General features: G+C 46.3%; 1 protein-coding gene and 1 pseudogene across 4 annotated transcripts in view; one reads left to right on the top strand and one right to left on the bottom strand.

Annotated features, from left to right (window-relative positions):
• The window catches only part of LARGE1 (LARGE xylosyl- and glucuronyltransferase 1), a 522,085-nt gene that overhangs the window by 321,565 nt on the left and 175,242 nt on the right, over window positions 1-25,278 (top strand). The gene's annotated exons all lie outside the window — the stretch shown is intronic.
• On the bottom strand, window positions 18,163-18,797 carry LOC118536574 (non-histone chromosomal protein HMG-14 pseudogene; annotated as a pseudogene).

The following is a 25,278-nucleotide window of genomic DNA, read 5'->3' as shown; positions in this document are numbered from 1 at the left end:
GAAGAGAAAGGAAGGCGTAGAAGCAACTGCCAAGTAATGCGGTGATTGTTCCTGCCGAGGGTTTACCAAAGTGCTGTGCAGGCCTATAGAGAACCAGCTCTGGTCGGGAGTGGCAGGGAGAAGACACAGACAGAAAGCACTTGATCTGGGCTTTGAAGGTTAAGTAGAAGTTTGTAGGGGGACCAAGTAGAAGGGAATTCCAGGCAAAAGGAACATCTTGGAAACAGCAACGAGGAGTGATCCTGCAGGGTGTATTTGGGGCAGGGCACAGGAATTGTGGGTATGGCTAAAGTTCCCGGCTCATGGGGCAGCAGGTGTGCATGATGGGTGGTTAAACACTTGGCCTTGAGGCACAAAACAGGCCCTTCTTTCTGTGGCAGGCTGAATAATGCCCACAAAGGTATCTTTGTCCTAATTCCTGGAACCTGTGAAAGTTAACCTGTATGGCAAAAGAGACTTTGTCGACGTGGTTAAGCTAAGGGTCTTGAGATGGGGAGATTATCCTGGACTAGATGGGTGAGCTCAGAATGTGAGGAGCGTCTATGATAGAAGAGAAAATAAATATTTTTGGTCTTTGTTCCCAGTTCCTGACATAGAGCTCCTAAAGTTCTTGGAATTTCCTGGGTAATAGGAATGTCTTTTATTCTAATGAGGCTACTTTGGTGGGCCCCTAGATTAGCTTTAGGGTGGGGCTGGTGGCCAGAAAGACCCAAGGCATGATTAGAGGGTTGGAACCTTCATCCTCCTTCCCCTGTAGGCCCCCCACATCCAGGAAGGGCAGGGGGCTGGAGATTGAGTGAATCACCAGCCTATCATTTAATCAATCATGCCTATGTGACAAAACCTCCATAAAACCCTGGGATGTGATGCACTTCCAGGTTGGTAAACAACACGGGAGTGCGAGAAGGGTAACACACCCAGAGTCAGCAGGGACATTTATAATAAGCCAGTAAAGTGCTTTCCTGAGTTCTGTGAGTCATTCTAGCAGGTTATTGAACCTGAGAGGTGAGCATTGTGGGAACCGTCGACTTTGTCGCCATGTTGGACAGAAGTGTGGGTAACCCAGGGACCCAGTACTTGTGACTGGTGTCCGAAGTAGGGGCTGTCTTGTGGGACTGAGCCCTTCAACCTGTGGGGTCTGCGCTCACTCGGGGTGGTTAGCATCAGAATTGAATTGTGTTGTAGGGCAGTTGGTGTCTGGAGGGAGACTCAGAGAGTTGGCTGGTGTGAGAGGTGACAGGAGTCGAAACCGTCGAGAGGGTCCTTACCTGAGGAGACAGAGCACGATTTGACCGTGGAGAGAAGCCGTGTGATACAGAAGCTGGGGCTGGAGTATCGCACTCTGAAGGTAGAGGAAGGGGCCACCGGCCGAAGGACACGGGCACCACTGGAAGCTGAGGAGGGCAAGGAATCGGATCCTCCCTGCAGAGCTTCCAGAACAACGCATCTCTGCCAACTCCTTGATGTTAGCCTCGTCAGACTTCGTGCCTTCCCCCAGAACTGTGAGAGAACACATCTGTGTGGGTTGAAGCTACTAAGTGTGTGGTGATTGTTGCAGCAGTTAGGAAATAATAGAGTACCTAGACGGTCTTGGGATTTACTTCACTTCTCTAAGCCTCCCGTGTAAAAGTGCGAGCAAGGGGGGGTAATCATGCCAGCGGCAGCCTCGTAGGGTTACGGTGAGGACTGGGTGCGTGTCCTTGAATACGGGTTAGCCAGCTACCTGGCACGTGGGCGAGATTTATTTGTGGAAGTACATAAAGAAAAGAGAGGTGATGACAGATCAGATTTACTTTTTGCTGAAACGCCTGTTGGCTTGTCTTTGTTTCTAGCTAAGCACCAAGCACTGAGGCAAAGGGACCGTACCTGTTGGCTTTATCCCTGTCCCTCCAGTGCACAGCCCGGCCCTGGCATGAGTAGCATTCTAAATTTAATTGATAAATGATCGAACACATGCTCTGTTGGTATTTGGAGGTTCCAGATCAGGGAGGGGAAATGCACAGCACAGAAGGCCGTCTATGGAGGGAGAGGTTACCGGGCAAGGAGACCAGTGTGGGCACCATGGTAAACCAGGTAAGAGGTGATTTTTCCTCTCTGGTTAATATCCCTCATGTCACGCTTTGATGTTCATGCCCTTTAATTCTGTTCGCAGAGCAAGAGAACAGATGCAAACTGTCCTCAAATGGTCTCTTCTCTACCATTAATTTGTTCTGCAGCCTTCTCTTTCCAAGCAAAATGACCCAAATCATTTTGGCTTCCCCTTCTTCCGAGCGCAGCATTGTGATGCCTTGCAGATGTTGCAGACAACGGTCCAGAGGACAGATTTGGCTTGCACACGTGTTTTAAGTGACCCACACATACTTTTTTTTCTTTTTTCTTAAATGTGAGTTATAAAACATGGCAGATTGAACATATGAATTTATTTCTGTGCCTTTCCCAAAGCCCACTAAAATGAAAGGAAAGGCATAAAAAACGACTTAAGTTCACAAGAACCGAGCTAATGAGAGGAGAGCAGACCAGGGCATCAGTAAGTGTGGGAGCCAGAAGGCACGTGGGGGACCCTGCACCCACATGGCCCTGACACCCCTCCTCATGCAGAGAGGGGACCAGGGCCAGACGCTGGAGTGAAGATAGGGAGATTGCCTCAAAGTCTGTGTCCTGAAAGAGAGGACCTCTCCATCTCCTCCACTACGCAGAGCTCCGAAGAGTTGTGGCAGGTTTCGTATCCTCTAGACAAGAAATGGCTTGATTTCTCTGGGGAAAGAGCCCAGCCCAAGGGTTGGGTTCTGACGTTTGCCAAACCCCAGGTGCTCCCATAAGGGCGTTTTAAGTTCTTACCCTCAGCTTCAAGCAGAGCCTTGTGCTCTGCTATGTGATACTGGGGCTGCGACTCTTCTAACATTTCAGTCGCGCCGTGGGCTCCTGTGGGGTTCTGTGAATAGGGGCACTGGAGGGAAACTGAGGCTGGAGAGAAGAAGGGACTTGCTCCTGCTTGTCTGCGTTCCGATCTGGCAGAACCATCCTGGCGGGACTTCTTCACCGGAGTGTGCAGTTCATTCCCGTTTCAGTCCAACCCCTCCCCACACCCACATTGTGCTGTTCCCTTCTCAGAGGCCTGGGCTCCAGGTCTGGGGGCGGGGGCGGGGTGGCTTCCAAGCTCCTAAAATCTGGTAATCCTAATTCCTCCCTTCCCATTGTCGTGCCAGCCCTAGGAAGGGCCGTTGGCAGTTACAGGTTTACAGGTGCTATTGATGCGACATCGCAGTATTTCCTTTTGGCTTTTACAGTCCCCCACACCCAGCTAGCAACCCTTTATTAAGGCCCCTCTGTGTGGGGTTCCTATTCCTTGACTGGACCCTGACTGATGGACCTCATAGGAGACCAATGCTTGCTTTATCCCCCTTTAGTGAAGGCCAACAGCCAGGAAGTCTACCCACACGAGATGCTGGTCAAAGGGTACAAATGTCCAGTTTTAAGTTTAAAAAGTTGGGGGAATCTAATGTACAGCATGGTGGTTGTAGCTCACGATACTGTATCGTACTTGAATATTGCAGATCTTAAGTGTTCTCAGCACAAACAAATAGCAGCTATGTGAAAGGATGGAGGTGGCAGCTGATAGTGAGCATGGTAATCATTTTGTAGTTTAGAGATGTATCAAGTCAACAAGTTGTGCACCTTCCACTTACTCCATACACGTCAATTACCTCTCTCTAAAGCTGGGGGGAGGGAGGGAGGGATTAAAAAAAAACAACAAAAAAAACAGCTTACCCATGAACTCAAAGCTGCCAAGCCATTTTGAGTGCCTCGTTCTTAAGCGCTGTGAAGAGTCCGCACATATTGGAGGAGAGTCCCTAATGTAAAAGTCAGAGGTCAGTTTTGACAAATTAAAGAAAGGAATATATATGAAACTGAAGAGGCAGAAAAAGGAGCACTCAGTGAACTTTTGGTCTTAAGTTCCTAAATCGCTCTGGGCTTCTGTTCTCTTGTAAATAAAATGGGGATGACAATACTTAGTCTCTCGTGGAGTTGTTGGGAGCTTAAATCCTAGAATACCAACATCTAGCATCGTTCTTGACCCAGTATGACCTAAGCATTTTGTTAATAACCATAATAGATAGTATTATTATTCACAAGGATCTTTAGCTTCATATCACAGGGAGCCTTGCCATCCGGGTTCTTTCAAATGGCTGTAGGCTCATGAGAAGGAAATGCAAGCTAACATATATTGAATACCAGGTGTCAGTCGCCAGATGAACTTCACATTACCTGCTTATCACTGGTAAAAATCCTCGAAGTCTGGGTGCTTTACACCCACCGTATTAGGAAACTGAGGCCCAGCGAGTATTGCTCGATTTCAGAGCTCCTGCCAGGGAGCTGCATGCCCGCGGGGGCCGCCTGCCGCCAAGTTTCTGAGGGGCCATATGGGCAGACAGCCTCTTCGTTGTCTGGCTAATTTAAAAACAGGAAGGTGTTCTGAACAGGACCCAGCTGATAGGAATAATCCCAAGTGAGGACTCGTTCTTTCAGGCATGGACATGGCCACCCGGCAGCTGACGACGTTAATAAAATTGTCAGGCAGCTATTAGAATAACTTAAAATTATCCAAATTTTTATAGCTACCTAAAAAGGCTGAACAGCTCTTGTCTTTGCTCATAAAACAAGTATCTGTTAGCTCCTGAAAGACTGGTATCCGTGTTCAGTGGTGGGACCTCAGTCCCTCTCTCCTTCTGGGATGCTCAATTATGTATTGGTTTTGGTTTTTTGGTTTTTGGTGTTTTTTTTTACCCCATCTCTAAAATGGTCTGTCCCTATAGCAAATACATCTGCTTGATGTTTCTTTGTTCTAAATATTTTTACCTCCCCCCCCCCCCCCCCGAAAGACCTTGAAATCAAGCCTTTGAGTTCAACGAGCATGTCTTGAGCTCCAGCCTGTTCCGGCCTTTGGCATACAAGATCATGGCCTCTGTGTCCATTGCTACTGAATTAATAAACGGGCATTATCCAGCAGCCATTTTCCGACCAGTTGTGCCTAATGCTGTGCTTGACCCTCACAGAGGAATGAGCATATACGTGTTGTATGTATAAAGGAAAAGGGTCTTAGGACTGAATGCTTTCATTCTGAAAATCAGTATAGTTGTAATGTTATGTCTTGGAAATATCAGGAGGGGCTGAGAAGCCCAGAACTTAACCAAGTATTAATAAAGGCAATGATAATCATTTGCCAACAAGGACTAGGCCACCTACTAGCTGTGTGCTCTTGGGTCAGTGACCACTTCTCTTCACCTCAGTGTTTTTATCTGTAAACTGGGGATGAAAAATCCCTGCTTAGAATGTTGGTGTCTTGATTATTGGAGATGCTTCATGTGACAGATCAGCGCCTCATACGAAAGTAGAGGCTCGGTAAATGGGTGTTTCCTAATCTCCCCCTTTTCAGGACTTGTACTTCTGTGCATTCACCTGTTGCATGCACAGACCCATCCTAGAGCCTGTGGGGACAGAGATAAGTATAACAGGTGTTATAGGTGGGAAAAAATGGGACACTGATTGATTAACAAGCTCCTGGATCTCACTGTGTGAGGAAGACTTAGGTTAATACAGTTAGCACATGATGGAGTTGAAGTATTGGATATGTGTGGTCCTCCTCATCTCCATTATATTCATTCATTCAGTCATTCATTCATCCATTCAGTAAATATTAAGTGCCTATTAAGTGCCAAGCATATCTGAGTTATATACCACTGCTGCACCGAAGTTCATTGTAAAATTATGCTAAAATGTCTTTCTGGATCATCTTGGTGCTCCTGAGGCTTCAGGTCCTTCCCTATAATCCCTTCCTTGCAGATGTTCAGCCTTTGTGGCATGTATCCATTGGAAGGAAGCTCGCCTCAAAAGACAGTCTTCTCTGTTTCTGGGCATCTTGAGCAAACCCTGTGTAAGCCTAAACCACTGTCTGTCTTCCTCTCCTTGCTTATAGTTGTGTCCTCCAGGCCCTAGAGCTGAGGCTGATTGATTCTCTGATGACTGTCTTTCAGATAATTAATGGCTGCTTTCATAGCTGCCTGCAAGGCTCACCTCCGTCAGGCCCAACGGTCTGCATTCCTCCAGGAAGTGAGATTCCACATTCACCAGGATCTCTGTCTGGGGCGGCAACACACAATCACAAAAGCAGCATAGGACCTTATTCACATTCCTCTGTGCCATTTTGTAGCCGTGTGACCTTGAGCCAGTGAGTTCATCTCTAGGTTCCTCAAAAGGAGGTGGCGGTCACAACGGCGTCAAGCCCTGGGTAGTTGGAGGATTAATTGATGTCATTTTGCATGATGGTACTGTACGTGTATCCATTTGTCACAAGGGCAGTGTTTCCCGGCTTGAATGGTCAGGTCTCAGGTTATGAATGAGGATGCTGAAGTATAGTCCGGGCACATGAGCCTCCCAACGTGGCACATCTCTTAGTGAGACGATCAGGCATGAGGCCGGATATCAGTGCCCCGTCCCCATGGGATGACTGGGTGGATGATCAGGCTGGCCAGTCTCTGCAGTGCCTGAATTCTTGGTGTGCACGGGGTGGAACTTGATGGCCAGACAATAAGATACTGTCCTTCCAGTCGAGAGAAAAAGGCCAGAAAACCAAAGGGTCACGTCGGAATCTGAGTCTATCATGCAGGCTTGTATTTCTCAAATTTGGACGTGCTTCAAAGTCTGTCTTTACGTGGGTCCTGTGCTTGAAGATCCAGATTCTGCAGGTACTAGAGTCTGGCTTGTAGGCTTGTGAAACTGACGCAGTTGTCTTAGGGGGGCATAAGAGGGCAAACATACCCAATGTGTCGATACCTATGAGCTGAGGTCATATAACACCTGGGAAAGAAGGACATTCTCCCCCTGGATTGTTTCGTCTTCATTTTTAGTTTGGTGGGAAAATATAAAAACAGTGCCATTAGGGAGCTAATCTGATATCTTAAAAAATACCTCCTCAAAACAGTCTTTCCCAACAGGAAATGAACATCGGTTTGCCGAGTTCTAGGCCAAGTATGAGTTATATCCTTTCATTAGGAGAACTTTTAGCTGCAAGTGACCATGCTTTCAGCCATGAGGAGGTGGGAGTCCAGTGTCGGTGCAGCAGTTCAACAGTGTCCTCGAGATCCCAGATTCTTCCCATCTTTTCCCATTCTTAGCATATTGACCTCTTGTCTCCATACTGCTTGTTTCATGGTTGCAAGATGGCTGCCATGGCCCCAACCATCTTGTCTTCACTCCAGTGTCTCATGCAGGAAAGAAGAAACAAGACCCAATTGTTTCTCCTCTGGGAGCCCTGCCTTTTTATTCAGAATAAGAACATCCACAGCATACTGTAAAGCAAGTCCTCTTTCCTTTTTGGTACTTAGTGCTCTCTGCCTTGCCAACAGCTTTTTGTCTTCTGTGTACTTCATTGCCCACTGTCATTTCCAGCACCAGGTGCCCACTTGATAAATGCTCTTACCTGGATTTCCAGTAGGTAATGAGGTATCCACAGTAAATTAGGAAGATTTTTAGCTACTGCGTTTTGATGGACCTTAGTGGTGGAGTTGTGATTCCCATGGTGCTGCTTCAACCTGAGGGACCATGTAAGCAGTGGGAAGGGTAGAGAGAAGAGGGGTTGGGTTGCCAAAGCAAGACACCATCATGGTACTCAGTGGCAATGAACCAGGGATTAAAGAGGGATTGCCATTTCTTCTCCCCAAAAACGTGCAAGATAACATACGAAATTCATCTTTCTCCAACTTTTTGGAGAGTTCTTTTTTGGTAAGGCATGGCTGGTAGAAAAGGTACTAGGGAAGGAAAAGAGAGAATAATTAAGAAATTCACTACTCCATGTTTAGGGAGTGGGGTAAGGGAGGTGGAATGTTGCAATTTTTTGTGGTGGGTATACAATTATAGTTGATGAGCTTCTCCACCTTGAAAAAATGGGTTTCTCAGGATTGTGAAGACTAAAGAACTTCACAAATGCAAATACTGAGAATAGTACCTCACACTTAGTAGACACTCATTAAATTATCTACTATTATTAATATTGGAAATTGTGTGAGATTTGACCTTCTAAAACCCACAGTTTGAAGGAGAAGAAAGGAGGTACATTAATTACTCTATGCAAAGATCTGTTGCTAGAACTCTTTTTTTTTTTTTTTTATTCTTTCAACAGCCGGAGATCGATATTAATATTCTGATTTTACAGAGCAGAAGATTTGGGGGACCCATAAAGATTAAGCTATTTGTTCAAGTCCAGAAATCTGATTTATTCTGTTTCCTTTACTCTTAGAAAACTAGAACTTTCCATCTCCTGGACTTCCTTCTCTTCTCTTTGTATACTAATTAATCAAATACTCAATTAATCTACCATTCAATTAAAAAAATACAGCAGACATGGTGCTGGGAATGCAGAGATAGAGTCACAGACTTGTTCCCATGCAGCTGTTTGTTCAAGTCCAAAAATACCTTGACACCACGGTTGATGTTTGTTCTGCTTTTCCGTACGGGAAACCCACTTCTGCCTAGACCGCCTAGCCCTGCTCTGGGGTAGGCTATGACTTTGAGGAACACTAGCTCATTCTTCCTCCTCTTTCTCCCAGGCTTTGTCTCTCCTCTCATTTTTCCCTCTTGCAACTATTGTTCCTTTCAGCCACGTGGCCAGTCACTCTCTCTTTGTGTTGGCACCTCCTTTTAGAGCGGTCAGCATCTGGGCAGATGGTTGTACCTTCCCCAGAGGAGCCAGGGGACCTCGGCCTCGGTGGCACTCAGAATCAGGGTCAGAAGGTGTCACAGCAGATTACGGGCCATGTTAGTGGCCAGTAGTGGTTCAAGAGAGCTGACACTCATCTTTGAGTGAGTCTCTGAGCTGCTCCCCATCTCAGTACTGCTCATCAAGAAAGAGTCATCTCCGGATTGATGTCCCTGAGGACAGATCTCCTCTGCCCATGCTCTGTGCTCCCACTGTATCACCTACTTGGGCCTTTGAAACCCCTGCCATATGATAGTGTCATTGTCACTGAGCCAGTGTTGTTCATTGTGTATTCTGAGGATCACCAGCCCAGACACGTGTGGGGCTTCCTTGGGAAGACAGATTGCTAAGTCTAGCTCCCCAGACCTACCAGGATTTGGCCTTGAGATCCACATTTTTAGTCAACTTCATTGGACGGACGGATGCAGTCTTAGGGCCATGCTTTGAGAAATGCTCCACTTGACTGTCAGCTGCATGGGAGCAAGTCTGTGACTATTACCTTGTAGCCCCAGCACCTCGCCTGATTATTTTTTAATTCAATGGTGGGCTGATTGGCTCTTTGATTAACTGGTATACAAAGAGAAGTTCAAGAAATGCAAAGTTCTAGTTTTCTAAGAGTAAAGGAAAACAGAATAAATCAGTTGCCCTGAAAGATTAGAATGGCCTTTGCAATTTAAGGACTTGTGTTTGGTGTTGTCTGTGTGAGCTGTTCCCAGGGCCCCATTGTGACTGCACTCCTTGGATCTTGTATTCTGCAGAATTTTAATGTCAAGCCAGACCCTTAGTCAGAGAACCTAACTGTTATGTGAATAGACGCCTGCACTGGATTTGTGCATCTGACAAATGCTTCTAGACCCTAAGCCCAGTTTGGGCATTACCTTCTCCTGAGGTCCATCCTTTTTTCTCTCCAAACCAAGCAGGGTCCATCTCTCCTTTACTTAAGTGCCATCTGTTTCTAGAAACGGTCTCTATAAGAGCTTTACCTTGTCATTATTTAAAATGGCTCACATCTCCCTTATTAGACTAGAAGCTCTCGAAGACCGAGAACTTCATGTGCTGTATACATAGTAGGCACATAAATCTTTCTGGAATAAATGGTTAATGAAGTGACCAGGTTCTCGAGCCAGCTCTGCTTTTTAGGAACTGTCTGACTTCATCTCCCTACATCTGATTTTCCTGAGTATCAGAAAATGAATAATTAAGCAGTGGATCGTGCTGTGAATGGAGGAGGTACTAAAAGATGGACTTGGGGCTCTTTATTATCATTTATAATATATAACAGAGAGAGCAATTACTTTAGCTCATCTTCCAAAGTTGGAAAGATATTCGTTAACTTTGCTTTGACTTTTTTCCCCTAGTAGTAATTTTTTTTAGCAGACATTAATTTACTGGGTCTTTATTGGGTAAGCCCGTATCTTTTTCTTTTTCTTTTCTTTTTTTTTTAGCAGTTTTATTAAGATATAATTCATATGCCATAAAATTTACCCTTTTAAAGTATGCAGTTCAGTGAGTTTTAGTATTTTCAAACATTCAAAGAGTTGTGCAACTATCAGTACTTTTTAATTTTAGAACATTTTAATCACACCAAAATAGATACTTCTCAGGCTTTAGGGGTCAAACTCCCCATCATTCTCTACCCCACCAGCTCATGGCAACCAGTAGCCTACTTAATGCATCTAGAATGTGGCTATTCTGTTTCATATAAGTAGCTTTGTATATTATGTGATCTTTTGTGGCTTCTTTCACTTACCCTGTTTCTCAGGGTTCATCCATGTTGTAATGTGTAATCAGTACGCCATTCCATTGTACCGGCCATGTCCTATTCCATTGAATAGATATACCGCATTTTTTAAGGCGTTCATCAGCTGATAGACATTGGGGTTTTTTCCACTTTTTGCCTATTAGGAATAATGCTGCTATGGATATTTGCATGCCTAGTTTTTGTGTGCACATGTATTTTCAGTTCTCTTGGGAATATCCTCTTCGAAGTGAACTGGAAATGCTGGGTCATATGATGAGTCCGTATTTGACATTTTAAGGAACTGCCAAACTGTTTTCCAAAATGACTATACCATTTGCAAGCCTGTATCTTAGACTTAGCCATTCATGTGCTAAGAATACCAATGCCCTGTGTCTTCACTGAAAGCCAGGTAATCAGACAGGTGAGACATAGGTGGTGAATGTAGAGCAAAGAACCGCAGAGTCTTCCTATCACTGCAGCCACGCTGGGTCCCGGTTCAGACACAGGGAGCAGACCCAGTGTGCTGAGTAAAGACACAGAGGATCCAGGGCTTAGGGGTCGCCTAGGGACAGATGAAGCTGTTTAGCCATGAAGCAAAGGCAGGATGGTATCTAAGAGGTAAATTTCCATGTCTGGCACCTGCATCCTAATCCTGCATCACATTATCGCTTGCATTTGTCTTCCTTTCTTTCCAGTGACATGCAGCAGGATTTGCTTGAGAGGCTGTTTCCCGAAGCTCTCAGCTTCCATCTCTCTTTCTACTTTGTACAGTAGTTTAAGATTCGTAAGACCTCCAGTCTCTTACCGGAGGTCACACCTTCCACACTGCAAATAGTGCCGATACCAAGGCCCCGAGGTGGCCACGGAATTCGTGCAGGAGACTGTGTTCTCTGGGCCTCCATGTTGAAGGATCAAGCAGAGCCTGTTCTTGCCGGCAGGTCGAGGGTCTCTCTGTTGTGACGGCAGAGCAGGTAACAAGACCTTTGCAGAATGGGGTCAGCTCTGACTCGCGTCCTCTTTCCTCCCTGCCCTAATTATGACTTGTCTCAATGGAGGTGTGACTTTCATCTTTATGACAATAACACATTCTCTAATGGTAAGATTCTAAACAAAAGATTAACAAGCATTTAGGCCCTTCCTAAACCAGAAGATCTGTGTACTAAATCGATGAATGCAGAACCATCTCAGTGGTAGCAACCTTACTGCATTTCAGACCAGATTCTCTGGAGTCCCTCTTGCCAGGTTTGCCACCACAAACTACCTCTGCCGAACAGAGATAAATTCCCTATGGATACACTGGAAGAGAAAGGGCTCTCTGGACCTTGCCTTCTCACAGTGGGCTGAGCTTCACTCATGGCTTTGGTTTGAATCGAGGGTTTGGGGTTTGTTTGTTTGTTTGTTTGTTTTGCTCTACCTTGTGATTTTTGGTAGACCAATGACCCCAGCCAACCAGGGAGCAGGAAGTGGCTTTTTCAGACCTCCAGGGGCCCGGGTGGGGGGAGTGGTGTGACACCCATATTGGAATGAGAGCTCGGCTTGACTGCAAGACGTTATGGGGCCCCCGGATTGAGTGGGGGATTCCCCCTGTTCGGTAAACAAATTTTATATCTGACCCTATATTTGAAGCATTAGAGAAGATTTTATACAATGATGAGAGTGAGAAGAAAAGTAAGTAGATTAGAAAGGAAATTATATGAGCCGTTGCTGGGGGTGGGGGAGCGCAAGGGAGTAGCCACAGTTTTTAAAGGTTTGGCATTAGAGGGGTGTTTGTGGTGATGGGACAGTTCCGGAGCCATATTGCTGGGGTAGTTTCATGAATCTCCATATATGATAAAGTAATATGGAGCTATACACACAGTGTACCGACGTCACTCTCCTGGTTTGGATATTGTGCTCTCCTCATCTAAGCTGTCACCATGGAGGAGACTGTGTGAAGGGTACATGGGACCTCTCTATGCTATCTTGCAACTTCCTGTGCATCTATAATCATTTCAAAATCAAAAGTTCTTTCTTTGTTTTTTTTTATCCTGGGAGTAGAAAAAGGAAATAGTAATGCAAACAGAGAAAAAGGAAATGATGTGAAGGATAGGGCAAATAATGGCCTAGTGTCTAACTAGGCGTAGTACTCTATTAGACTTCAGACAAATGGTGTCGTTTCAAACAGGAAGGCAGCCACGGGCGGCTAGCTTAGTGTCCATCATCAAGATTCCCCAAGAGGAAAATGTTTGTGACTTAGGCCACACGCAATGGGCTAATCTGAAAATTACATGCTAAGAACTACCAGAAATTAATATGAAAAAGACCAACAACCATGGTCAAAGAACACGAATACATGGTTCACAGAGGAGGAAATACAAATGGTTCTTAAACGTAAAAAAAGACTCAACTTCTCTCTCAAAAATTAAAAAAAAAAAAAAGCAATGCAAATAAGACTGTATTGAGATGCCATTTTTAAAATCTCAGATTCGTGAAGATCTGTAAGTTTGGTAACACATTCTGTGGGTGATGCTTTGGGAAAGCAATCCTCTCAGGCTTTGCTGGTGGGAGCACAGACGGTGACTCGGCAGAACTGACAAAATTCATGAAACAGAGAAAATACATTTTGTCCTTCCGCCGTGATACAGTTATAGCTGGAACATGGCGAAGCAGCTAAGGGCTACACTTCCCAGCTCCCCTTACAGACACATCGCTACAACTCTCCAGTAGGATGTGAGTAGGAAAACTGCCTGCTTATGTGTGTGTGTGCGCACGCGCGCATTTCCAAACATGACGGCACATTCTTTCCCTCCCTGTGTGCGTGCCCTGCACCGTGACTTTGCAGCCCCTCCCATCAGGAGGAGGAGTCTGTCTTCACTTTCTGAACCTGGGCCGCCCTTGGCACTACTTCCGGCCCATGGGATAGGAGCAAACACAACAGGAGCGGAGACCCGAAAGTGCTTGAGCTTTAGGGCTCAGCCCGCTGCTCGTGGAGGCCGTCTGCCGTGATGTGAACACGCGGGGGCTAGCCTGCCAGAGGATGAGTGACCCGTGCAGAGAGAAGCCCCTGGCGGCTGAGCTGCCCTGTGAGGGCTGTCAAGGCCATCCTACGGTAGCCAGCCCCAGCCGATCCACCAGCCGACTCCAGATGCTGAGCAAGCTCAGCCAAGACATGGTCCACACCAAACCTGATCCAGACAGCCCGCCTGAGTCAGTCCAAATGGTCCACCTGCACTGGTAAGCCACTGCGTTTTGGGGTGATTCGTGATGTGGCAGTGCTGAAACAGTGCGCTACTTCTGAGACAAGGTTTCTAAGAACCACCCATGCCCTGCCATGCCCTCTCTCCACCATCCCGTAATCATTCCTGAGATGGCTCGTCGTGCACTCGTAGTCTTCAGTCAGGCAGGCAGGCAGCAGCAAATACTCATCAAGGCTCCCCTCGCTGAGGGCCGAGGACTCGAAGTCACATGCCCTGGCTTCAAGGAGCTTGCCCTCCAGCAAGAGATAAATAGAGATGTTTATTTTAGGCACTGGTGAGTGCGATGATGAGAATCAAGTGGGGAGGTTGGTATGCTTTCCCTCAGTTGACAAGGAGGGAAATAGGACACTTAGCACTCAACGCTTGCCTCTCACAAATGAGTGAAGCAAGTCACAAAGTGATGGCTCATGTTCTGCGACCGTAATCCCGTGAATTTCCGCCAGGCCATGTTTCACAGAGCAGTACAGAACCCAGGACAGAAAGATCGAGAAAACCGTAGAGAGTCAAGCAAAGCACAACGAGGATTAGGATTCAGATGTGGATGGCAGAAGCTGTCAGGGAGTGTGGGCCATGCATCAGCCTAATGCACCTCAGGGGTGGTTCGGGCCTGTGTTCAGTGGCATGTGAGTCATAGATAACAGAGCTCAGAACTGCTGTGCGCTGCAGAGAGTCCGAGTGACCTGCATCCTTGTTAGAAATGCAGAAGCCCCTAGGCTGCTCCCTGCATGATGGTGGGACCCAGGGAACTACGCTTTGTCACCCCCATGTGTGCGGCTCAGGTTCACGACAGTTTAAGAATGGCTGGAATTGACGGACAAGTGATCCCTTACAAGAGAGACAAGCCTCTCTCCAAGAGAAAGGCAGCTGGAGCAACCTCTTAGCCCAAGGAAGAGAAAATGCTCTTTAAATAAATACCAAGAAGAAACAAATCCCCCTTCCATAAGAACACAACTTGCAGATGCTCTCTTTTATGTCCAACATTGAGAACACAGTGTGGGCTCGTGATGGAACCACCCCGATCAGGCCTCTGAAGGGTTGAGTTGTTTCCTTTTTTCTTTCCCCTCCTTGTTCTTCACTTCTAAAATTCTCTTTCTCCTTTTACTTAAATGATAGACTTCAGTAGAGCAGTAGAAGATGTAAAAATAGCAATAGTTTAGAAGAAATCTGGGAAGGAATCATCAATTTTTTTTCCATGTAAGAAGTAAGGTCCTCAGGAGTGGGGAATGGGGGAGCCCAGAGTCTGGTATGGACCTGGAAGAGCTGCTCAGAGCCCCTGCAAGGTCTGGCAGGTGCTTCATTTTATCAGCACAGGTAACCTGCCTCAGGACCTGGAGCCTAAGGTGAGTTTTAGGGCTAACAGTGCCCCCTTCTGGCGTGAGTGGTTTTTAGTGTATCACTTGCAAATCCGGGGCCAAGTGAAGAGCTTTCCCTCTGTGTCTGGAGTGGAGCCCGTGCCTTAGCCATTCTCCTCCCAGAGCCCCCTGGTCTCTTTGGGGTGAGCCCCTCTTGGGGGGGGCACACACGTCCTCCTGACATGTGGGCAGCTCAGGGGCCTGCAGGTTTTTCAAGAGATCACTGTGCGGAGGAATTAGATTTTCACTCAGCAACTTAAGCATATCTGTGGGATTTAATTCTTCCTGCAGAAAACCAAAGCCTCTTTTGTGGTGTCGGGTGGCAGCAAGTGAAACCTTTTATTTTCCTATTCTGAAAAATCATTGCAACCAGCTGCTAAATGGAATTTCTGTTTGCGTGTCTTTGTCTTGCTAGATGTATCAGCTTGTGATCAGAATGTAGACCTTTGTCCAGTGCCCACAGCCTTGTGCCTTTCTCTGTACCAACACTCTCTTTACTGTGGACTGTAGGCCTCATTTCTCACGCATTAGCCCCTATCCTAGTGAACTGTGCATGGCCTACCGACCTGGGAGGGCCCCTCTGGGTAGAACTTACGTGGGATACTGTTATGGTCAACACCAGTGGAGAGGGGCCCACAGGCCAGGGTTCCAGTCCTGAGCCTGCCCCTTACTGGCTGTGGGACTTTGGGCAGGTGAGTTAACTTGTTTGGGCCTTGGTCTCCTCATAGGTAAGGTGGGGACGATGGTAAGAGAATCTAACTCATAGTCAGATTTCCTGTGAGAATCAGATAGGTTAACATGTGTGTTGTGTTTCACACAGTGATTAGCATCAGGTGCTCAGTGCATGTCCACCATTATTCCAGCTCCTTTGCTGAAGGCCTAAAGTTATCCTGTGGTTGTGTTCTTGGCTGCATTTCCTCAAGTCCTATCCTGAATCCCATGGCCTTGGGTAAGAGAGAGCCCCGTATAACAGAAAAGTCTGTAGGGAGTGCAGCTATCTAAAGATAGCAAGGAATGTGAACTTCTAGTTAATTCCATGTATAACCTCCAGGACCTAATTGCTAGGTCCAACTTTGTGGCTCAGTTTTTCTAAAGGAAGCTATTGTGACTGACCCAGTTCTACCCCTTCCTTCTTAGGGCATGCTGTGTCTGATGACACAAGAGTGAAGGGCTGGGCCAGTTCCTGGCCGTGCACCCCATTCCCAAGTCGGGGGCTCTTACCTGGGGTCCACAGAGAGCTGATGACGGTTCTCACACCCCCTCACAAGTTGTGTGCAGAACTCTTCGTGTATTAGGGGTATCTTTCCGTGGTACTGTTACACATGGGTTGTCATTTTCTTAGAGGGAAGCTGTTGCGGAGGTTAGAGCATGCGCCTCATACTCGACGGCTGGTGACAGGGAAGGCAGGAGACCTGGCGGTTTGTGGCCACTGCCCAGTGCTTCTTCCTGCAGCAGCTTTGCTCAGAAAGGTAGGGCTCGCTTTTCCACGGCACACACAAGTTGTATAGTCTCCGGATTCCCAGTCGGTGCTTATTCAGGATTAAGGAGAATATGCAGGGGGCGTTGGGGAAGCCACATACTGCCTTCCAGAAGTCGAGATTATCGTCAGCTCTTTTGAATTATTCACACTCCCCGTTTCCTTTATTAATGTAGATAATAAAGAGTTGGCAGCATTTTGGAGACCCAGGCCCCAACACAAGAGTGTGTGTGTTCTTTTTAAGGGTCCGATAAACATTGAAAAAAAAAAATTGATGCTGTCCCCATGGACACTTCTTTGGGATTCTTGTCATTATTGTCTCGTAAGTGGGGGAGGAAGGGGCCCAAGTAGGAAGAAGGGGAGAGCAGCTCCCCAGTTACACAGGTGGTGTTCTTGAGGGTAATGTTGGCCAGTCCTCCATGAATGGTATGGCAGGTAGGAGGACTGACTGTGTTATTTGTGGAGCCCGGTGCAAAATTACATGTGAGACCCCTTTTTCCAAAACTGTTACGAATTTCAGAATGGTGACGGCAAAGGCAAGGACCTTCTCGGCATGGAGTCCTTTATGGCTAGACAGGACACAAGACCATGAGGCCAGCCCTGGAGGGCTTCCCCCCCCATCCTTGCCACACTTTGACCACCTGGACATCTTGCTATGTCTCATTCACAGCAGGCTCACACCTGCCTCTTGGCTTTGTACTTGCTGTTCCTCTGCCTGGAAGTCTGTGCCCCCAGATCACCCTAGAGCTCACTTGTTTCCTTTAGGTTTCTGCTAAGACGCCACCTTCGCAGAAGGGCCTTCCCTGACCATCCTCTTCCAAATAGCACTCTCCTTCATGCTCTCCGTGCACCCTTTGCAGCAAAAACGTGACTCTCGCCATATGTGTATTTTATCATTTAGCACTGTTCTCACTGCAGGGAAGTGTAAGCTCTTGGAGGGCTGGGACTTGGTTGGTTTTGCTCACTGCCACACTTTGTAAAAGGGCTCACCCGGGACCAGGCACATAGTTGTTGCTCAGTATTTGTGGAATGCATGAGTGGGAATGCTCTTTGCCATCTGGCGAAGGCAAGCCAGAGGTGAGGGTTCGAGAGAAGGCTGAGACTTTGCTCCTGACGCCGCCTGCTTTTTTTTTTTCTTAATTGAGTTTTTATTGGTTGTTTTGAGGATCAGTACAGACATTTCAATTTGTACACAATTCTTAACGTACGTACTGAAAATCTAAAAAAATCATGTAGTTGTGATTCTTTTCTGAAAGTCATTCCAGTGACCTTCCAGCTTAAAATTTGGAGGCAAATTTTCCTTAACAGTATATCAAGTACCAAGATCTTCAAATGCTGATACACTGTTACATTGTTAAGTCCCATTAATTCACAACTTAATATCATATACGCTGCACACTCAAATTCTCAATGTTGCACAGCACGTTAACAGAGTTACTAGGAAAACTGGACTACCACGACCAAGATGTTACAGAGTGCACAAGAATTCTGACTGGGAGAGCCAAGATCTAGGAGTGGTTTTCTTTAGGAAAAATTCTACCAAAAACAACATGGGAATAGAATTTAAAATATTCAAGACATAGTAAATGCACGACTGACGCCAAATTGCCATTTAGTATGCTTGGTGTTATAGGATATAAAAACTACCCCATCTATGGAATGTTGAGCTGACACCCAAGACAATCAAAGCCTCCCACATTCAATATCCCACTATTTCCTGGTTGTACCAAAAAATAAACAACCAGCAAATGATTTCACCTCTTACAAAAAAGCATTTACACTTAAAAAATGGGATGAGGTGGGATTCCCTCCTTCTTAAAAATGTTTCTAGAGCTACTAAAAAACTTGCATTTACAAAAAAGTTGATAAAAATATTCCTCTGGATTGTACAAGAAGGGCGACAGGGACCACTGATAAGACATGGTTTATGGTATTAATCAGACTTGGCTTCTTTCTCTCCTGCTTTATCGGAGGCTGGACTCTCCTCATTTTTAGTTTCTCCGTTTTCTGCAGGTAGGTCTTCTTTCGTTTCTTGGGTAGCCACTTCAGCCTGTTTTCCCTTTGCTCCCCCTTTCCCCTTTGTTTGCACTTTTTGGTCTGAAGATTTATCTTTTCCTCCTGCCTTTTTTGGCTTCGCTTCCACTTTTGCAGGAGCAGGTTTAGCTGACAATCTCGCCGACCTCCTCTTGGGCTCCTCCTTCGCCGCCCCCTCGGCGGAGCTGACCTTCCTCTTGGGCATCGTGGCGGCGGGGCGGGCATGTGCCAGGGGCCTGTGGGCCGCGTCGTGCTGAGAGCCTTCGCGAAGCTGGGCTGCCTGGCCGCTGCCAATCTTCCCGCCGCCCGAGCTGCTGCCTGACGCCACCTATTTTTATCAGTGATCTTCTCAGAAGCATTTCTTCCTCTTGGTCTCAATGATTCTGGGTGCCATTTGTAAGATTCAGGACCCTGCCCGTGAAACAGAGAACAGGTCTCGGTGTGTAAGAGGCCAAAGTCATCACTGAGTTTTAAGAATATCTAACACACACTACTTTCTACGCTGAGTTAGCAGCTATTGTGTGGGACGGTTCTGAGGTCAGCTAGGTGAAGCAAGGTGAACTGACTCTTGACTTCAGGGTTCTCAGAGCCCTTTGTGTGCTGATATGCACTCAGTTCCCTAAGCATCTCAGGGACCGTTCCTCCGTGAAGTACACTTTGGGACACCCTGGTATTTTGGCAAATGCACTGGCCCACAGGTCAGGAGGCTGAGCCCCGGTGCTGGACTCAGCACTGTCGTCTAGACAGATAATTAAGGAAAGGGACCCCACCCCCCAACCCTGGGTTCTTCAGTCTATGAAACTATGGTAGCATTTCTCATCATTGTATTATTGAATGTGTGCTGGGCTAGCCCCGAATTCCTGTCCAGCTCCAACATTCTGGAAAAGACAGTCCTGGCTTTCTGTTCTCTGATTGCTGTCAAAACTCATTCATTCATTCATTCATCCAGCAAATGTGTGTGCCTGTCACGTGCTAGGGACTCTTCGTGCCCCTCAACAAAGAGCAGTGAACACAAACCACACCTCTGTCTTCTGGAGCTTGCTTTTTCATAGATGTCCAGGATGAGCAACCTGGCATGGAGAGATTTGCTGTCTGTCGAGGTCTTGACGCACCAATTAGCACTGGAAAAGCCACTGGTAATGGTGTGAAAGAAGAAACATTTGGGCCCAAAGTCTGGAGACCCGGATTACCATCCAGGCCTCACCACCACCAAGAGTGGCTTTAGATCAAGGGTTTATGCTCTGAAGTCACACCACACCGGGTTCAGTCTCGGCTCTACTGTTTGCTAAGACCTTGAGCAAACAGCTTCTCAGTATCAGCTTGTTTTCTCATCTGCAGACTAGAGCTAGGTACAGCACCTGCCACCAAGGAGATACTGCACACAAAGCACTTAGCCCAGAGCTTGGCTCATGCTGTGCACATCCATGTTCTCTGAACCCTCCGCGAACTTAGGCAAGCCGCTTTCTTTGCACTTCATCCTCTTCTAGAAGATGAAGTGTCTGTGTCATCTCTACGTAGGTCTGTGTTTCAGACCCAGTTTAAATAGTATTGGAACTGGAATGATTGTCTCTCTTCCCCATGTACACTGGCCAACTGAAATATGGCTGTACGAGATCTCTGTCTCTGTACCTGGAAAGAGATGCATATCATATATGTGCACAGAAGTCTGTATGGATGCATATGTATATATGCATATGTATCATCCTTTGTGTATGTGGATGTGTAAAGGACCTCAGCTTTTAAGTCTGTACAGCTTTTCTGTGTCTGTCGTTGCAACCTTGAGTCAGCATTCCATATGTGGGAGTGCTCCCAGGTCAGAAAAAGAAATCCCTGCCCATTTCCAATGCAAGGCTTCTGTCAGTCCTGTTGCAATCCATGGAGATTTTATTTAATCTCCTCTTTTGCATGTGTTTGTTTCATTTCTGTTTCTTCCCTCTGTCCTGGATCTATCATCATCCTGCTTACCAGTTACTAATTTCCTCGGGCAGAAGCATCATCTTGCTGCTCGTCTCCATCATCTGCAGGCCAATCGTAAGATTCAGGAGCCTGCCCATATAATGGTGTGGAACAGGAATCAGAAAGTGCTTGAGTTGCTCCGTGCTCGAGAATACTCAGATTTCACAAGGGTTAGCCCATTTAGCACACACAGGAATCTCAGCCAAAATTTAGACATGGGTAGCTTTTCCTATTACCTTGAAATTAGTCGCGATTACCCTTAAATTATTGAAGTTTGACCGCCATGCAAAGTGGTTTCTCCTTTCATTAATCTTACTAACTGGCTGCATTTGTTACAAATCTTTTTTTCCCTAGCCAGCGCATGATTCCCTTTCTGCAGAAGGGTTCTTCTCCTGCACTGCCTTTCTTTTACATCCCTTACTCTTCTTTGAGCATTTGATTAATGGTCACACCAGGGCACATCCTGACAGCCGTGCATCCACCTATGTTTCCCCAGGAAAGCCATCTGGATGCAATGTTTGCATCTTCTGGGATCCTTGGGGGTTGGCACCTTTTTTTTTTCCCAAAAAAAACTTTGGTATGGATGATGTAACACATCTGGCTCACGCATTTAAAAAACAATATAAAAAAGAACAGTGCTTGTGTTCCCCATTATAGAATAAAGCCTGTGCATCACAGAATATGTCGGAGACTAGAAAAGATGAGAAGTGACAGAAATCATACATCTTCTACTACATAGAGATCACCACCATTTGATTAGTTACTTCCAATTTTTCTGTACATTTTTATTTTCATGTTTTTATTGTTATGTTAATCCCCATACATTACATCATTAATTTTAGATGTAGTGTTCCATTATTCATTGTTTGTGCATAACACCCAGTGCTCCATGCAGAACGTGCCCTCCTCAATACCTATCACCAGGCTAACCCATCCTCCCACCCCCCTCTCTTCTAGAACCCTCAGTTTGTTTTTCAGAGTCCATCATCTCTCATGGTTCGTCTACCCCTCCGACTTCCCCCCCTTCATTCTTCCCCTTTTTCTGTACATTTTTAAAGACCATTGTCTTCCTTCTACATGTAATTCTGATTCTAGCTTTATATTTTCACTTAACATTATTGATCTTCGTAAGTATCACTTTTACTGCCTCGGTAATGTTCCATCTAGTGATAGAGAATCATTTTTATTTTAAGACATTCTCCCTATTTTTGACCAGTTAGGATGTTTCTGATTCTTTGAAGATTTACTTAATTAAGACTTTATTGAATTTCTGTGGCATATGGCATTCCTTCTTTCAGATTCATCTTTCAATATAAATTAGCAGAGTGTGATTTTTGAATTTTAAGTTCTTAATCTACGTTCTCAGTGTTCTTACAAGGCACATGCCACGTTATAGTGCAATGAGTCCTATCAGAGAGAGCCCTAGCAGAAGTAAATGTAATGTTTTAGCTCATAATGAAGTTCTGACTTTGATTTTTCTTTCGCAGGACATTTTTGATAAAACAAACAAAAAAAACATAGTGGCTTTAAAAAAAATTATTTTAGTTGTGTGACCTGACCACCAACCAAGCAAGTAAATGGTTCCCTTTCCTGGGCCTCCGTTTTCCTACCTGTAAAATGAAGAGCTCAGACAAGATGAGGCACTATGGTCCCATCCACGTGGGTGGGCGGTCGTTAGAGTTGGACACTTTGACAAAAGCACCTCTTCTGGTGGAGTTGAAGGAGGAGAAGCTGGCCATTAAGTAGAAAAATGACATCCGGTTTCATGGGGGAAAAGCAACCTTGACATCACTCAGATTTGTCTTAAGCTGGGGTGTGCAAGAAACTGCCTCACGAGATGCATTGGCAGTGGTTAGAAATGAGAAGACACACTCCTCATACACACGTTTCCTTCTACCAAGTCCTTTTCCAGGAGGAAGCATTCCATCCCTGCCATGGGGGCTTGCGAACATCCAGCTCTGGGGGAGTTCATTCTCCAGACTGGAGTCATCTGTCTTTGTGGGATGAATCTCAGGGGTGAAAGTGCTTAGTGCAGCTAAATCTTGAGAATATTGGGGAACGATGCTCATGGAGCCGAAATGCTCTGGGGTTTATGATGTAGAGCTGACTCCCCCTTTGCTCCCTGTTGTGGCACCACGGGGGACATGTAGAAACGTCTTTACATGCCAGGAAAATACCACCCGTGTTGTCTGTGACAAAGCCTCTAAGTGTCCTTAACAGTCTAAAGGCTACTCAACAAATACTACCACGTAGGATGTTAAGCTTCCAGACACTCCACGTAAGGGCACAAGGAAGCACACACACAGGTACAGCTCGCTGGGTGGCATCGGCAACGTCACAAAGATGTCACCATAAAACCTGCAAGCAAAGGTACCCGAGTACAGCTGCCACATGTGGAAACATCTGTCCAAATGGGAGCAAAATCTGGCTGCCCCAGGTTGGTCTCATTAGTCGTTTAATAGCCCATCAGTAGACCGGGGAGAAAGTCACTTTGTGCGATGGATGGCTTGACATGATGGCGCTATCATGGCATCTGCCACCTGGAGTTGCGTTTACTGGTTGAAGTGCCCGCCCCCCTCTCAAGAGGAGAGCCACGTGCCAATCATCAGAGAGCCCAGGGCACGTGGCACAGACTTCAGAATCCAAGAGCTAAGTCAGTCTGTAACCTCTGTGGGCTTCCAGGGTCTGATCTGTGAACTGTGGGTGATGTCACTCACAGCAGAGGCACCAGCGAGTTGTTGGTGCATCCTCCGGGGCCGGGTGACATGGGTGCGAAGTTTACCTCCACCTTCTTTTAGCACAGTGGTAGTGGCCAAGCCGCTGAGCCTCCCTGTGGCTTAGTTCCCTCTTCTGGAAGGTTCTTTTTTTTTTTTTTTTAAGATTTTATTCATTCCTTTGACAGAAAGAGACACAGCGAGAGAGGGAACACAAGCAGGGGGAGTGGGAGAGGGAGAAGCAGGCTTCCCACAGAGCAGGGAGCCCGATGTGGGGCTCGATCCCAGGACACTGGGATCATGACCCGAGCTGAAGGCAGACGCTTAACGACTGAGCCACCCAGGCGCCCCATCTTCCAGAAGGTTCTAACTCCCAGGGTTGTTATGCTGATTAAATAAGTATGTGTCAAGCGCTTAGCAGAAACTTGGCACCTAAGGGGCATGGTGCACGTGGGTGCTGACGTCACCGCACTGTCACTTCCTTCCAAGGAGGCTGCAGGGTTTAGGACAAATGCCTGGCTACTGCTTGGTGCATGGGGGGGCTTAAGAAGTGGTAGTTGGTGTTATCATGGTTATATCCTTAACTCCCCGCGCACTGCCTGCTTATGGCAGTCTGTTGAATGGAATGATGAGCGCTTTCCTCAGGTTCATGGTCTATTAGGTAGGGGCTGGAACCTTTATTACCGGATTGACACATCCTACGTCTATAGGTCTAAAATGTTTATAAAGAGCAGGGTGGGAGGGGAGTCCTAGCAGTGAAGCCCAGGACGTTTTTCTAATGGCCAAGTCGTCATAGTGAGGTGAACCCCAGGTAAGTAAGCTTTACTCTATTTCCTTCACTCTGTCTGGGATTCATTCTCTCCAAATGAAAAGCAGAATAAAGAGACTGTAAAATGCCGGGTTAGGTTGTGTGGGGGGCGGGGCAAATCATTTCATTTCTAAAATCCCCATCTTTCCATACTGTCATCCCCTGCGTTAATAAGGCACCATTCTCCCGTATGAGGCAGCGCACGCGGAGACCTACGGGGCACTCTGTGGTCTTGAGCGGCCTCCATTTGCAGCAGGTGGGACAGCTAAGGTGCTGCATTGGCTGAGGTTAGGAGAGAATTGGGGAGGCCAGTGGTTCTCACCAGGTGGCCCCTGGGATCAGCAGCTTCCGCATCACGTGGGAACTTTTAAGCTCCTCACATCCTTGGGCCCCACCCCAAACCTGCTGAATCAGAATCTCTGGGGGTGGGGCCCAGCAGTCTGTGCTAAATAACCTACAGATGATTCTGATGCATGGGAAAGTTTGAGACCCCACTGGGTTAAGCTGAACAGTTCAGACAACTGATACGTCTTTTAAGGACAGCCTCAGGCTTGAGACACCTGCTCTTTTTCCTCACTCCCCAAGCAAATATATACCTGTGACCACACAATCAGAGCGGTAAATTGAAGCCAATTAGCAGCTAAGTAACTGCCAGCACTGTCACCAGGGTAGTTGTTAGTAATTAGCACTAATGACTCTAGAGAGGAAAACGGTTGTGGTTCAAAGACATCCCCACCATTTGAATTCACTCTGAGTTTTTCCAACATTTTCCTGCCATGTTTCTCTTTTACATTCAAACACCATCACAGTTGGATGGATGCTTCTCTTGAGACAAGATCACATGAAGCAATAGTATGCAGTGGTGTTTCTTAATGCTCGCCAGGATGCACTGATTCAGTTGGGGTGTGTGTGAAAGTTGTGAATCAACCTTTTGGATGCACCTGCATAATTCCTATGGCGATGTCAGGATGTACATTGTAACTTTCTCTGGGAAGCATAAAGTGATTTATAGGCATGTCAGAAATTGTTGGATGAGCTCACCAAATGACACTCCTGAGTTTTGTGAGGATAGAACCAAAGACAAGAGAAACCAAGAAAGGATCATTTTCAAATAGAAAGTCAGCTTTGTAAACTTTTGAAAACTTTGGTGTTGGTTAACAAGCCTGGATTTTAGGAAACTCTTCCAAGAAATGTTAAAGGACAGAATT

This window comes from Halichoerus grypus, chromosome 6, assembly GCF_964656455.1.
Source record: "Halichoerus grypus chromosome 6, mHalGry1.hap1.1, whole genome shotgun sequence".
In the NCBI taxonomy this organism is placed as follows: Eukaryota; Metazoa; Chordata; class Mammalia; order Carnivora; family Phocidae; genus Halichoerus; species Halichoerus grypus.
Note: the sequence above shows the minus strand (reverse complement) of the source record. Positions and strands in the feature narration are given on the sequence as shown.